This window comes from Vicia villosa, linkage group LG1, assembly GCF_029867415.1.
Source record: "Vicia villosa cultivar HV-30 ecotype Madison, WI linkage group LG1, Vvil1.0, whole genome shotgun sequence".
In the NCBI taxonomy this organism is placed as follows: domain Eukaryota; kingdom Viridiplantae; phylum Streptophyta; class Magnoliopsida; order Fabales; family Fabaceae; genus Vicia; species Vicia villosa.
In genome coordinates, this window is record NC_081180.1 from 105026077 (window position 1) to 105043249 (window position 17173).

Consider the following 17173-nt stretch of genomic DNA (forward strand, 5'->3'; position numbering starts at 1 on the left):
CATAGTACCCCACGAACAAGGACCATAGTACACTCGAACGAGAACAGCAGTAACCCACGAACGAGAACAGCGGTAACCCACGAACGAGAACAGCGGTAACCCACGAACGAGAACAGCGGTCACCAACATTGTACCTGTTAAATGATCATTGATTCCCGCCCCACTCACGGGTAAAATCTAGGCCAAGGTAAGGTCATGAAACGCAGTATACGGCCTGCCCGAAGGTAAGCATCATCACAGCGCGGATGCGGGTGACGATAATACCTCCGTTTGAAACCACTACTCTGCTCGTGGTCACATAATCCATCCCGAGACGTACACCTCGAGACAAACCATGCTCCCACTCTATCCTAGGGTTCCTATGGTTCACACATAGCCTAGTATTGGGCCTTTTACCTCTTGTAACACCCACCCAACAGACAGAGATCCAGCTAGTCCAGAATATGATGCAGAAAAGTAAAAGCGCACATAGAATGCAATGCAAACAGGTAAATATGCAAAGCAGTAAAACACCCAAAGATAAACACATAAGCGCTAGGATCGACTTGCTGAGTCTGGACCAGCAACAGGTCGAGACGTCCCCAGCAGAGTCGCCAGCTGTCGCTACCCGCGAAAATTAACAGAGTCGCCACTAACATATTTATCCTGAAAAGGAAGGGAATGCCAGCAAACCACAAAACAACACAACGGTCTCACGACCAGAGAAAAGGGTAAGGGAGTCGGTTACGCGAGGGGAAGGTGTTAGCACCCCATGCGCCCATCGTACTCGATGGTATCCACGCTAGTGTCTAAATTTATGGGTGTGTAAGCAAACTACGCTAATCTGGACTAAAATGAATGCAGAATGTAGGGAAAAGAAAGAGTTATACTCGCACGGGCCCTACCCCGCTGCCTACGTATCCGTTTTGCGGAATCAGAGGTACCGTAGCTCGGCTAACTAGTTTCTGTTTGTTTTGTGTTTTTTAGGTGAACGAGTTACATTCACACTCCGCTGCTCGACCTTTGGAGACTTATGCTTGGGAATGAAGCGGAAATAACAAGCTCTTAAGAAAAGAAAATCAAAGAGTGTGGTTTGTGTTTTAAAAGATGCATGAGGAAGACCTAAGCTAAAGGGGAAAGCTTGCTACCTAATGTTATCATACAAAGGGTGCAAATCTAAGCTAAACTAGCAACCTACGAGAAAAAAAGGGAAGCATACAATAATATCACACAAACGAGCATCCGCTCGTAAAGCAAACAAACCAACGGTACTGACCGAATGGTAGAAAAGCGGTCCCGCCATAGCCAAGGGGAGAAACTCAACCCAAGTCAACCAAGCATTAGACCTCGCAAAAATGATCGGCCCATAGACAAGAGGGCGGACCCCTCTCAGCAACCAAGCCGTCACGGATCGTAAAGGAAAACGGTGCGTGCGTACACCGAGCATCAACGTCGAGCGACGCGAGCTATAAGAAAGGCGGGGGTCCGGCTGCATGAACCCTTTTCCTGACATACTCGATAACAAGATCTTGTGCAGGTTCAGAAGCGAGCTACGCGTAGCGTGCGTATACGGAACGGACTCGATGAGACTAGGCGGGGGTTGATTGCTAACCCTTTCCGCATGCCTTCCATGAGGACTTAACGGAGTGCCATATAGGACTTATTACACCGTGACTCCCTGCCGCAAAGCACAAATGTAAACACACCAACAAAAACAGAGCCTCTTTCGAGGACTTGGCTAGATGAATGTCTAGGTCCTACTTCTCATGTTATTGGATGATGCGAGAAAGCGGTAAAGTGCGAGAAAAGTAAAATGAAACGGGATCAATACCAAACGGATGATGATCCGTAAACTAAAGCGAAGCAAAGCGAAGAAACTGAGAATCCCGCGAGCGAGCTAGCAAAGCAAAAGCAAATGGTCAGCACACCGATTAGCCATAAAATCACACAAAGGTCGACATGCGTGTCGAGCACAATCACAATACACCTGGAAGGGAAACAAGCAAACCAAACAAGCAAGTATAAAGTAAAAGGATCGTGTCTCCCGGATGAGAATACGATACAGATGGATAGGATTGTGTCCGCAAATGAAGCGGAACACTCGGGTAATAATCGTCGATCGGTGACTATCCAAAGGCCTTGCACACTAGCACACAAGTTAGAGATAACAAACATCGCAATCGGAATTGCGTTATTGCTATAAACCAAAAGAAACGGGCAAGTAGCATAAACATGAAATGGACAACGAAACATCAAAGAGAAATCAAACATGAAGGATCTACAAATTAATGAAAACCAAGTATCTAACTAGATAGTACGTCTCATAAGCTTTCCGTCGATATAAAGAACGTGCAAATCGGAGCTACGAGTAAAAAGTTATGCAAGATTGAAGTTATAAAAGAAAACACAAAAATTGCACACAGGAACCGGTTCCTGCATAGGACAACCCGGTTCCTAGTACAAAAACACAAAACCATCAACATTTCAAACAGCTGGGAACCGGTTCCTGGCTGGGACGAACCGGTTCCTAGCACAAAAGCACAGGGGGAAAAACAACGCAGGAACCGGTTCCCACCTAGGGACAACCCGGTTCCTGGTACAAAAAACCAGAGAATCAACATTTTTGGATTGAGTGGGAACCGGTTCCCGCCTGGGACAACCCGGTTCCTGGCATAGTAAAACAGAATTTTAAGCATTTTTGAGGCCTCGGAGCCATTCGCACTCAATTCAAAAATGTTCCATTGGCAATCAAAACGAACAGACATTGAATATTAATGTTATATGAGCCACGTATCAACAATTATGCTAAGTGCGACGCGTCGAGCAAGGCAAATATTAAGCGAAAGTGCAACACATGCATTTATACAAACACTTTGAGTGCGTCACAAGCAACATACATGCACATCAACAAATATGCATACAAAATCATCATCGAATCATAGATCCGAACACGAATATCACAATTTATCATCAACACACATCAATTATATGCAATAAACATCACATCTAACCACAATTCACATGAACATTATCGATTCGAGCAAAAACGAAACAAATTCACCGATCAATCATCATCAACCATCCATAAATTAAGAACAAGATATAGATCTAAATCCTAATTCACATAATGATCAACAATTAAGCACTTAATGCAAGATCCGAAAGCTTATCGGATGAAGATCCAAACCGAAGCGCGAACACGACACGATACGAACGCGAACACGACACGAACGTGAAAAGCGAATCCCAAGGGGAGAGAGGGAGAGTGGCGCGCGCTAGATGTGAGGAGAGGGAGAAGAAATTCGAAACCGGCAACTTGATTCTTCAATTCATGTTCTTGATCTTGATGAAGATTGATGAATCTTGATGAAAGTTTTATGTAATTTGTGGTTTTGATTCAAGAGAATTGAGAGAGAATTGAGAGAAAGTGTTTTTGATCTTTTGGTGAATTGAAATTATAAGAGTCCTCCTTTGATTTGTGAAGATCAAAATGTTTATATATTGTCAACACGAAGTGTCCAAATTGCCCTCGGTGCGTCTTATTTTGGCTCGTTTTTAAGGAAACTCGGTTCGGCTCTGAATTCCGGAACGAAACCAATGCCACTGTGAAGATGACCAAATTCGTGACTCATCGCCGCAAGAATCACCTCAATCCGATAAGCGATGAAGAAAATACGCGCGTTTGAATGGCGAGAAACGCCGACTCATCTGGTGCGACTGTGCAGAATTTTGTGAGTACCGCTCAAAGAACTCGATAAAACCCTATCTTCGGCTCAGAATCTGAACAGGCATGTGTGACGATGAATCGAAGCTAACGAAATTTCCAAGAAAATGCCGCCGGAATGGACTTCATACGATAAAAATCGAAGAAGTTATGAATTTTCAAACTAGGCGCGACATACTCGAAAACACACTTTTTACCGAAACAATGCGACGATCCTTAAAATTCTGGGAATTTCCCGTGCATAATTGGCCTTCGGTCCAAACATATGAAATCTTGTTAATGATGGTACGGAGCTCCAGTTAAATTTTCAAGTGAATCCGACGAGCGGATTGGGAGATATGAATTTTCCGAGGTCCGAAACCCTACATTCAGCACTGTTTTTCACCACGAAACCTCAAGTAAATTGCAAATCTGGCGACCTTCCTTAAAGAATTGGCTTCCGAGCCGAACACGAAAGATGTAGATATCGTCGAAACGGTCAGGACAACGCGGGAACTTAGCACATATCACCTTCCAAATATGACTTGTGAATTTTCCCGTATTTCCACTGTTTAAACCATTTTTCACGCCTTTTCTTCTTAAACCCATGAAAACTCTTTATTATTTTTCTTCAATTTTGGAATGACGAAATAAACGTCATTAATAACTTATGGCTCCAATAAAGAGGGCAAATTTTGGGGTGCAACACATGTAACGCCCGGAAATTTATTTATTCTCTTAATTTAGAAGTTTGTGATGTTTATTAAATTTTCGCGTTTTGAAGCGATTTAGTCTGTATTAGTTCGGGATAGCGGATCGACGTTTAATCGAAAATTTTAATATTTTTAGTATTAGAAATATTAATAAGCTAATATGTAGCGTTTTGGGAATTTTCTGAGTAATTGAAATTAGACCGTAAATATTAGTTATTGAGTATTAACCGGTATATTAAATAATCGAATATTTTGTTTTAATAGAATAATAGTGAAATATTATTAGAAGTAGCAATTTGATTTATTTGTTTTATGTTGAGGAGAATAATGGGCCTATTTTTAATTAAGTGAAGAATAGAAATGTGGTATTAATTGTTAGGCCCAATGTTATAATAATAAAAATAGAAGCATAATATATATAGTATAGAAAACCAGAAAAAAGAAAATAGAAATTAGAGAGAAGTCATTTGGGAGAAAGAAAGAAAACTAGGGTTTTAGAGGGAAGGAGGAGGCCAAAGAGGGATTCCATTCAAGAGCTAATTTCTCCAATTTCTCCAAGAATTCATTAGAGCTGCACTCAATCCAAGGTAAGGGTGGGGTTTTTCTTCATATAATGGGGCTTATGAGAAATTGTGTGTTAGAGATTAGAGATTTAGGTTATGATTTTAGCTCTGTTAAACTGTTACTAAATAACTCTATGTTGCTGAATCTGTAAGCTTGTGTGTTATAAACCGTGAATGGGTATTGAAATATATGAGTGAGGGACGAAATCATGGTGAAAAGGAAGGGTTGCCGAGTGGCACCTTAATGGGTGTTATACTAGTTTTGTTTTTCATTGCCAAGTTTCTTTTCTGGTTCAAATATCTTGTCTCGTTTCATATACTTACTGTTATTTAATATATGAATGTGGAGATGTTATTAAAGAAAGAAATCATGGTTTTTGAATAAAATAAATGGAAATAGTGAGATTAGAAACAGTGGTTATTATAAGATGATGTGTTGTTTTTTTATTGTTTTTATAATATATATATATATATATATATATATATATATATATATATATATATATATATATATATATATATATATATATATATATATATATATATATATATGGTGGCACGTTTAATGAAAATGGTGAGACTAGAAACACTAGCTATTATTTATAGGACATAATAAATGGCAAAACAGTCCCGTTTGATCGAAATAGCCGAATTAAGCGGTATAATTAATTGACCGGAATTTGATGAAAATTGACGTGGTAGCTAAGTTTAATTAGTACATTAACGTGGTGGTGTTCTTTTGTCGGAATTGTGATATTAATCGGTCGATTAAATTAATAGTTGAATTAATTTTTAATAAGCCTATTTAATTAGAATAAACTGAACTTAGATTAACTATTCGGTTTAGCGGTAAATTACGGTATCTTGCGAATCTGACCGTGAATGTGGTTGTTGTGAATATCTTTGTGATTCTTTTTGCTAATGGCTTCGTCCGTTGATTTGATGAATTGTCGGAATTGTTTCGTTGTTGTATGAAGTTGTGGTATTATGTGTGAAGCGTATTACCTTTAATAATCGGTAATAATTGTGATATGGGCGTGTGCCTTGTGACGAATATTTTTGTGAAGTAAATGATGATGATGGTGTTGTGTGATGTTCGGTTCATCGAGTCGCATGCATTTGCATATTTATTGTGACGGCCTGGATTGGCAAATTAGTGACGAAGGCTTATGCCTTGTGCCTCTGAATTGGGCAATTGGTGACGGGGGCTGAAGCTCCGATTGGTACCACATGCATATACATGAGTCATGTCCCATATATTTCTGTGTGATTCATAGCGTGACGTTTTGTGACTCTGTTGTGATTTGTATTTTTGGTGACTTATTAAATGATGGGATTATGTGAAGATGTGAATTTGTGACTTAATGATAGAATGACTATATTAATACTTGTGAATGCGATTAACCGAATATGTCTAATTTCTAATATATAATTTATCATGCGCTCGATTATATGAATTGATATCTCACCCTTTCTTTGTTTCGCCGTTGCCTTTGTATTGGTAACGTGCAGGTGATTCGCATTGAGAGGAGGTTAGCCGAGTTGGTCTTGAGTCGTTGTCGCTCTGATACGTAGCACTCGGGGGGACGAACGCGTTAAATACTTGCTTTTGATTTATTATGTTTCGGCAAATACTTGAGTTGTCTTTTGGAGATTGCCACTTTAATCGTGTTAATTGTTGAATTATGATGTTATGAATCTTTGAACTAATTGTTGAGTTTCCGTTGCACTTCTATGGAAGTTGTTTTGTGTTAAAGACTATCATTCGATGTTGTCGGTTCTCCCATATTTTTTTTATGAATGCTATGTATCCGCTTTATGCGACAAGGTGATTTGTCTTTGAAAATGAATATGTGATACCTCAATTGCTTATTTTGTGAATTTTTATACTCTGATTTTATTTAAATTTCGTGGGTAGAATTGGGGTGTTACAACACAGGTCAGTTGGCATATCCGGATGTAGAATAACTTGAGGTTCGTCTCCTTCGTTTTCTGGCTCGATAGTCACAGGTAGAATAGCGGGATATGGCATGATGAATTTCTGAGCATGAGTACGCACCCATCTGAGGTAAGGTTCCATAGGAATAGAATTCCATTGCCCCAAAGTTTTGCTTTCTATTCTATAGACATTGCCCCACGCATGTATAAACCTTCGTCGGTGTCTGTGGGAATCATTCTCGTAATCAAACACAATGCCACGGATAATCATGTCATGAGGACCGTTTCTCCGTGCATATCCGAATTGGCGTAAAGCTAGAGAGGGGTTGTAAGTGATGCCTCCCTTGATGCCAAGTAGTGGCACATTAGTGTACTCTCCACAATGGTCAATGATAGTAATGTCTCTTTGAAAGAAGTTGTTCCACCGGATATCTGAATGAGACAAAGACATAATCCTGCGAGACCATTGCATTCTTTGTTCATTTCTCAGCACTGATCGGGGAAGATGAAATGTAAACCATCTAGCCAGTAGTGGTATACAGCACATAAGAGTCCCTCGTTTCTTCATGGTACGAGTGTATAGAGAATGTAGAATGTCTCCCAGCAAGGTTGGTACCGGGTTACGGGTTAAGAAAAGGTTGATGATGTGCACACTTATGAACTGGTCGGGATTAGGGAATAAAACCAACCCATAGATCAAAAGAGCTATAACCTCCTTAAAAGCTGGGTAACTTTTGTTTTCTAGTAGTAGTCGAGCCTTTTCCATTAAGAACTTAGCAAGCAAACCCTGGATTCCACTCTTTGTTTCCCAATTGGACTCGATTTCTGACTTTCGCAAATGTAAGGCAGCAGCAATGATTTCAGGTTTTGGAATCCTTTCTAAACCAGTGAAAGGTAATTGATCTCGAACAGGTAATCCAATTAGTTCAGAAGACTCTTCCAAGGTGGGTACTAACTGGTAATCAAGAAAGGTAAAGCAATGATGTTCGGGATCAAAGAACTGGAACAGGACCCGTATCATGTCTTCTTCAAATTTTGAGGTAACCAAATGGAGTAGGTGACCGTGCTTTTCGGTGAATTGAGCATTCCTGGGAAACTCTGATACTAAGTCTTTTAGTTCAGATGGCACCGTTGAGATGTTGATTCGGATTTAATCTCTGGTGGCGGGAGCCATTACCTGCAATAACAAAACAAAGGTAAACTCTTTGATCCTTGAAATGATTAGTGAGAAAATGATATGCTTATGATGCTTATGATGTTATGATGTCAAACATGTGGCACACACAAACAAATCAATCAATAGCCTTAGGTTTAAAGGCTTGCATGAAGTTCATAGGTTATACCCTCCCCACTGAAGTTGAGTTGGTTAAAACCTGTCCTAGAATAGTATTCGGGTTCTATGATCCTTGGAGACAACATCTCAATACGGCGCTCGGACGGCCGATCAAAAATATTCCTCGAGGATAACTAACTTCGATCAATTTCAAAGCTAGCCACTTAATAGGCCACAAGTCAAGTTCAACTAAAAGGTTCTAAGACAAATTAGTGTTTAATGACATTTCGGAAGCCTAATATACTCCTTGATCGTTTTCAAGGGACATCAGTATAAACCAAAGTATCGCACTAACGGTGACTACCAGATCAACCGTATCGGTACATGCCGTACAGTTTCCTTGGTCTATTGTCACATACTTAAGGTATCTCGAGATTCGGGTTAGAATCTTTCACACAAGCAAAATACCCAAACAAACCTTTGAAAAATAGAGCAATCAAGTCAAGCAATTGAAAACATCTAAGTGATCTAAACTCTAAAGGTAACCCCTTTGAAAACATTTTGTTTTTTGAAAGTGTCCCCAGCAGAGTCGCTAGTTCTGTCGCCCTCGGTTTTTTACCATACCTCTCGCGGAGAGATACGCGAACTGACTCTTTTTTATTTCTGCTTTTGTGCTTTTGAAAATCAGAGAGTCGCCACCGACTTTTATTTTATCCAATTAAGGAAAGGTTTATAAAAGAAACAGAAAAAAGACCTTTAAGAAATTCTGGGTAAGGGGGTAGGTTATACAAAGGGAAGGTGTTAGCACCCTTTGTATCCATGGTTATCCATGGGCTCTTTAATTTGCTTAGCTCACTTGTTTTCAATCACTTTTCTATTGCCTTGAAATGCTTGTATGTGGTTTTAAATACCTTTGTAAATTGACTTTGTAATGATCCTTGTGCGGATGTATACAAAGTGTTTTATCTTTCAAAATATGTTTTTTGAAAAAAGAACGTTTACTTCGTAATGATCCTCGTTTGGATATATACAAAGTATTGTCTTTTTGAAAGTTTTATTTTGAAAAACAATGATATATGAGAGATTTGTTTGTTTTGATTTGAGCAAGCAAATTAGGAGGTCTACCCTAAGTTATAAGGTCTTATCCCATTTCCTTTAAAAAACTATCCTTTTACCGGATGTAAACAAAAGTTCGATTTTGCATTTGAATTTGATCTTGATTTTTGAAGAGAGTAAAAGAGGGATTACCTTAAGAGGTGCAAGTGTGATTGTGTTTTGATTCAGATATTTTATCTTTGAAGTTAGTGATCTAACGATTCAATTTTATCTTTGACATACACGCAGTTTTATATGTGCCGGAATTTAAAATGCGGAAATTTAAAATGCGGAAAGTAAATCTACGCTATTACATCGATTTTGCGGGAAATGTAAACTACGCTATTTACATGAATTTGACAACCTATACATTTATCTAGGAATTTAAATTGCAATAAAATAAAAGAAATGTTTTTGGATTTTTTTTGATGATTTATTTTAATTAGAATTAATGTATGATTAATTTAATTAAAATGAGAAAAAGATGGAAATAAAATTTAAACCTAAAAATTAAGTTTAAAATATGTTCAAAATGCTTGTTAATTAATTTTAAAGCAAAACTAATTTTTTTGGAATTTTTTGAAGTTTATTTGAAATCATTAAGTTAAATAATCATATAATTATACAAATAATTTCACAAATAATTAAAACTTAAAGAGAAAATTATTCTAAATATGTACAAAATTAGCCTATAATATATAAACTATATTTAATATAAAGAACAATTTTTTTATGATTTTTTGATTGGTTAAAATAATTAAAAAGCAAATATATAAATATATACTAATTAATTATGCAAAATATTTAAATTATGAAAAAAATAAAATATTTTTATATCAGAAAATAAAATATTATTTTATAAACTTAAAAATATTTTTTTGTGTATTTTTTGGATTTTTAGAATTATTTAAATTAATTTTGCAAAGAAATTAAAATGAAAATAGAAAATAGAAAATAAAATAATCAGGTGTGGTATTTAAATGAGGTCCATGATATGAGGGCTCATTCTGATGCGTAGGATGTGCTGAGATCATGATCCAATGGCTTAGATTGTGAGGGAACATGATATGATAGTGGGGGACATGTGCTGAATCCAAGGAGGATTCAAACTTCTGACTGGGACCCACAAGTGCACGCGTGGATGGGAGGACTCTTTGACTGGCTAATGGTATGCAGCCACGTGAGCGGAGAGAGGATGAAGATGAGACCAGCGAATCAAAAGCGTCCACGCGTGGTCAAGGGAGTCAGCATCACTATTCATCATCTTCCTCAATGATACCTGCGGATTTTGCCACGCACTTACCTGCAACTTTACCTGCGGATTCCACCTTCGAATTTCTGGATTTTTGAAACCTACAAAAACGCATGAAAATAAAAACCACAATGGCCCAGATCTACTAAATACGACCTCCTGAATCCAATGGTGAGGTTAGTTTTCTCATTTGACCACGTTAAGTATGAAAACGAAACGGTTGAAGCTTTGAGCTTCAACCATGGCATCCCATGACTCAGGGCTTTAAGCTCACATGTTAGACGTTAAATCTACCCCATATGATCTCAAAAAGATAGCAAAGGCATTAGATTTTGTTTAAACGTGCTTATAGTAGAGATATTAAAAGTTGATAATATGCATGAATATGTTACTTTTGAAACAAGAGTTCTATGAGCATGTAGCCATGATTATTGATCCTAACTTACTATATTAAGTTCCAGGAGATGATTAGAACAATTGGTTTGTATTGATAATGGTTGGAATATAGAAATTGAAAATTACAAAGTTTATGGAATTTTTGAGAAATTTTGTGAAGTTTCTTGCTATGCCTTGGATATATTTTCGTGTGTCCTTATTTGGTGAAGTATGCTGCCTAATTTATAAGCTAAGAGGTGCTTAAAATCTAAGCTAGAAGCATTGATGAGCTTGGTTGAAACTTTGATTTTTAAATATTAAAAATCTTTGAAACTTTGACTAAGTCTTGCTCTTCTTCACTTCTCTTGCCTTGTACTTCCTTTTGCTGCAGAAAATTGAAGATTCTTTGATGAGTCATGCTTAGAAACAAAGCTATGCATTATCCTTCCATTTTCCTTTTTCAATTTAATCTTAAATGTGATAAAATTAAACCAAAAATGGAACAAAAATGATGTGGGCTTTGTCTTGGTCGTGGGAGGCCCTTTACATCATGGTAAACATGTTTGGATTATGAAAACTTGGCCCCATTTGGAAAAAATACATTTTTGATCAATGTTGGTTTCATGCATTTTCCCAAAATTTAGCCAACTTCAACAAGGTGTAAATCCCTCAATTTTTGTCATATGAAGGAGTTCTTGCAATTTTTGGAAACCTCAAAGAGTCCTCTAACCAATGTCTTTGGTCTCATGTCAAAATGATTTTCCATGCTCCTTGTGTGTCCTTTTTAAAAAAGTGTCTTTTTGTTGACTTTGAAAATGACCTGTAATGTCTTTGTCCATATTTTTCAAATGGTGAATCTAATGATCATGGGACCAATTGCATTTGAAAGATAATTGAATTTTATTCAAAATAAGCTTTGGTTTTAATTTTTTGGATGAAGGATGAGAGAGTTATGACCAGTCAAAGTTCAGTTGACTTTTTAGGAGAAAACCCTAATTTTGAAACTTAGGGTTTTGTTGATTTTTGATCTTTCCTTGATGAATTATGATCATCCAGTGATCAAATGATGAATCCTTTGACAAAATATGGACTTTGACAAAAAAATTCATTTTTGACTGTCTGTTGACTTTTTTGGTCAAACGGATCGTCTGTTGACTGTTTGAGCTGCTGACTGTGCGTCTGAGCGAATTGAAGTTTGAAAATTTGTATGATGGTACTTTGAGATATATGGAGGTCCATGAAATCCATTTGAGGTCTCAAAAACTTGTTCTACTGGAAAAAAAACAAAAAACCCTAGTTAGGGACTGTTTGTGTAGGAGACAGTTAAGCGTACCTGATTTTTGTGCAGTGTTGAGTCTCTGCTAATCATGTGATATTCAGAAGACTTCTAGAACAAAAATCTTGGAATTTTGAAATGCAAAAGTTTGATTTGATTGATGGTACAAAACACAGAGAATTGCACTGTCAGTGGTTTGACTGTCAACTGACTGTTTAGAGTGAAAATTCAACAGTCAAAGTTAATATTATTTTTTTTGTTTTTGTTTTGATGGTGAAAATTTATTTACATGAGTGGTTAGTAAAACACAGACGTAGTAAATAAATAATAAATACTGTATGCGAGCAAAATTACCGATAATGACCCTGAAAATCATTTAATGCACAGAAAAATAAATATTTAACTGGCAAAAAACACAGAAAATATTATCTGGATAGTTAAGCAACAATATGACAAATAGTACGACATTTAATACTGACAGTACAAATATTACATACTATAATGAACAGTACGACGAGTAAACGGTACATTAAGAAATAAGAGATACGGCAAACTTTAAGAATGACGATTAATAACCCATGCTACAAACAGTAACATGTAGATGATTGGGAGTGTCAACATCCCAGGTCCACATTTTTCAGGGCTATGCAGACAGAAGAAAGACATGATTACCACCACGACGGTGATGATCATAAGAAAACACGTCTCTATCCGCTTTGCCATTTTTGTCGGGGGAAGAAGAGAGAATGAATATGAAGTAGAAATTTGAGAGATGAGTTAGAATTTGATGTGAGATTTTATGGAAAAAATGAGAGGTATTTATAGAATGAAAAGAAGGATAGAGACGTTGGGGAATGAAGTGATTCCGTACAAAAGGAAAATTTGAGTGGAAGTGAGATTTGAAAGAAAGTGTATGATAGTGTTGGAAAAAAGAGAGATGTATAGAATAAAGTTAGGATTTGATTTTGAAAGAAGAGATTTGAAAAGAAAGGAAAAGATTTTGAAAATAATGGAATATAGTACAAAAATTAGTGGGAAACAAATAATTTACTTGTTATCAGTACAGTCTGAATCCCCGGACTATGCGCCTGCAAAAGATTTAACTCTGTACCAATTGCGTCAGTACTATTTATCTGTAAATAAATATCAAATAAATAGCGTGTGTGAAGTAATAAACAGTAATTGGCGTTTGCGTAAGAATAAATTCAACAGCGAGCCAAAATACCGTATAAGAAAAATTCTAAAAACCAAGTATTCATAAATCAGGATATGAAAATCCAAGATTATATGAAACTCTTAATTTTTATATTGGAGTTTTCTTGAAAAAAGATGCGGGCAAATTTTGGGGTATAACAATACCCATAAAAATATATGCACAAATCTAAGGTCTCCATTTGTAGATATAAACCTGTCATACCCCAATTTTTGACCCTAAGATCATACATCATTTGCATTTCAATCATCAATCAAGATCACAATCTTGAGGTATCATTTTGTCTTTGAGGGGAATCATCAAGCATTTATAGCTTTTTATTTGTTTGATACTAACCAAAATCCAAAAATATGTATTTTGTCTCTTTTGTTCATATTTTACAGGTAAAAGATCGGGCAGAAATCAAAACAGTGCAAGAAAACGGATTTTTGAAGATTTCACTATGGAAATCGATTTACCCATGAGGGAAATCGATTTCCCTGGGGCGGAATTCAAAAAATATAAGGAGGGAAGCATGACATCATTTTGGCACCAATTTTCTTTGATCATTTTTGTCATTTTACCAATTTTCCACCTCATCAAAATTAATTCCCTTCATTAAACCTTTTTTAACCCCATTTTACCATTTTTACCATCTAAATACCATTTAAACACCAATTAAACACAAATTAATTACCAAATGCAAAAAGACCAAATTGCCACTACTCTTGCTCCCATCCTATAAATAGAGGTCTCTACTCCCTCATTTCTCAAGCTTGGATAGCCAAAAAAGTTCTTGCAAATTCATTTCTCAAGCTTTTGAGAGCCAAAAAAGTTCTTGCAAATTCATTTCTCAAGCTTTTGATAGCCAAAAAAGTTCTTGCAAATTCATTTCTCAAGCTTGGAGAGCCAAAAAATTGCTTGCAAATTCATTTCTCACCCTTTCCAAAACCCTCACCCAAAGTTCATTTTCATAGAATTAGTGAGATTCACATTGAATCTTACTAGTTTTGAACTAAGCCTCATACATTTCACTCTTTTCTTTGCTTGTTCATCTCCAATTTTGAAGGATCTACACACTTTGTGCTTGTTCTTGAAGCTACTTCAACATTTGATTCAAGAATTGGTAAATTCCTAAACTCTAAGATGTAGATCTTTGTTGCTTGTGTTCAATGCATCTTTGATGCTATATTGGTCCTATTTGATGGTGAATTGATGGAAAATTCGTGCTCCAATGGATATGTGATCATAAGGTGTTTGTATGTTTGCTTAAGTCAAGTTTTATGCTTCCTAATGCTGATTTTTTGAAAACTGCACTGAGGAAATCGATTTCCTCCTTAGGAAAATCGATTTCCATTCCGTTTCTGCGCCAGATTTGAAAACCTGCACTAAGGAAATCGATTTCCTCCTTAGGCAAATCGATTTCCCCTGGGACAGAATGTGTTTTTTGCCTTTTTTATGCTTGTTTTGGCTTCCTTCTTCCTCCACTTCATTAATATCATTGGATCTAGGATGTTGATAGGTTTGAAATGACCAAATCCATAATATTAGATGAATGATATTAATGATAGTGTGAGTTGATTATCTTTTATGCATTTTATTCTTCTTCTCCTTCTTTTTTTCTTTTGATCGATGAAAGTCTTAACACCTTGAGAATTCTATGGATTCTTGGTAAAGACTAGATCGCTACCTTTTTTCTTTTCGTGCGGTATTTCTTTTGGAGAGTGATATACATATCGCTTCTCTCGCATGCATTAGCACATAAAGTTTTGACCGGCCTCGTTGTAGGGTGATTTCTACATAAATCACTTGGCGATCTGCTTAACATAGCGCAATATTTCGTGTCCCGAATAAAAAAGATCAAATATGGAAGAGAATTGTATGCGGTTGATTTAAGACTTATGGAAATTTATCGTGTAGTCGCTATGATTTTATCAAGCTTCTGATAAAGTTCCATTGAATTTAAATCCGAGAACATCCTTCACTCACCATCGATCTTTCTTACTAACTTTGATAACATGCTTGACAAGTTTCAAGATGGTTATCTTTAACATCTAACAATTGACTTTAATTTCCGCAATTTATTATATTGCTCTTTATATTTTGCTTTATGCTTTACTTTATCATTTCATCATATTTACATTCCGCTATTTTTTCTTTGTCCATTTGGACGTATTGTTTATGTTTCCGCTATTTTCTTTTGTACACTTGGACCATACTTTACTTTTATGCTAAAACACTAATAATCAACAAAAATCTAAAAAACACTTAAGGCTCTCTTTCGGACTATTGGTTACTATCCCGAGCATTTTGGAGATTCGGACTTATGGACTTAGTGCCTCTGGACCCTTATTCTGTTGTTACTCTGTCGTTATTCTGTCTGTCTGGCATTGGATTGTTGTCTGTTTGTGCATGCAGGTATTTCCTTGAAAGTCCTTGATGGCTAAATCCAAGGCATTGATATAAGGATTTTACCCGAAAACAGCCGTTACTCTGCCCGATTTTCGTCAGAATTTTAATGTGCTTAATGCAAAGTGGTGCTAAGATAATAAGTTCATCTGGATCCCCAAGTGATAATGTGTTGGTTTAGTATTGATATTCCAAAGATGGGAAATCTACCTTGACTCATAATGTCAAGTGTTGGCTTCTTCTTCGTTTAGACCGTTTCTTTCCTTAGCTTTTATTTAACGCATTAGGATAGCCTCTTCATCTCCTCCCATTCTTAAATTTTCAAAATCTTCTCCTTTTTTACAAAACCTTCTTATGTTTGCAATCTTTTCGAAACCTTTTCTTTAAAAATATCTTTTGCCCTTAGTGGCTTTTTCTTCAAAGTTTAGACACTGTTAATTGTCGAAACGAGTGGTTATACCCGAAGATTTTGAAATTGATTGATATAATGAGATCTTTTCTGCGTGAGAGAGCTAGTGGCATACTCGTTGATTTCTATCCGAGTTGGAGCCCTTCTTTTATTTGCGATGCAAAGAACTCGTTTGTTCTCATGCTCAAGATCAATGGCTGAGTATTTCTCTCCGACGACGATAAAGTGTTTATTCGTTTTAAAAACCGTTTTCCCTTTAAGCGGAACTACATTAGCTCTGACTTCTCCATTGCACCGAGGAGGTATGTAGGCACAAAGCTTAACGCTTTGCCGAGCTTATTTTAAAAATAAAACGAACTCTTTTTTTTAGCATACACGACACAGATTTTCAAAAAGGTTCCTGTGGAGTACCACAGATATGAGGGGTGCTTAAAACCTTCCCCTTGTATAAACAACACCCGTACCTAAGATCTCTTCTTTTTGTCTTAAAAACAAACTTTGGGTTTTTTCGTTCTTTTCCCTTTTCCTTTGGAAACAATAAAGCGCGGTGGCGACTTTCACTGAAATATTGAGTCGAGTCAATATAATGGCTCCGATCTCAGATTTTCCCCGCTACAGAAAAAATGGCGACTTCACTGGGGACCCAGTTTTAAGTGTGTTAAGCCTATTTTTGTTTATCTGTGTGTTTTTATCTGTATATATTATTGTGTGCTTTGTTTGTTTTTTTTCCTTTTTTTCTTTTTGGTGCTCGATGGTTCCTCTGTAATGAGATAAAGTCCTAACCCGGACTTTGGTGAGTAACTTGAGATAGGAGGTAGGAGGTAGTAAGACCAATAGTTGCATGTCAGGAGCAATCCTTAACATGAGCATCATATGGTGGAACCCCAATCAGTGGAGGCCTCATGGAAGGTAGTGGATGTTGTTACGAACTATCGTAAGAACACTATTACTTTCAATAGTGAGTGTCCGTAGAAGCTGAATGACCTAGAACCTTTT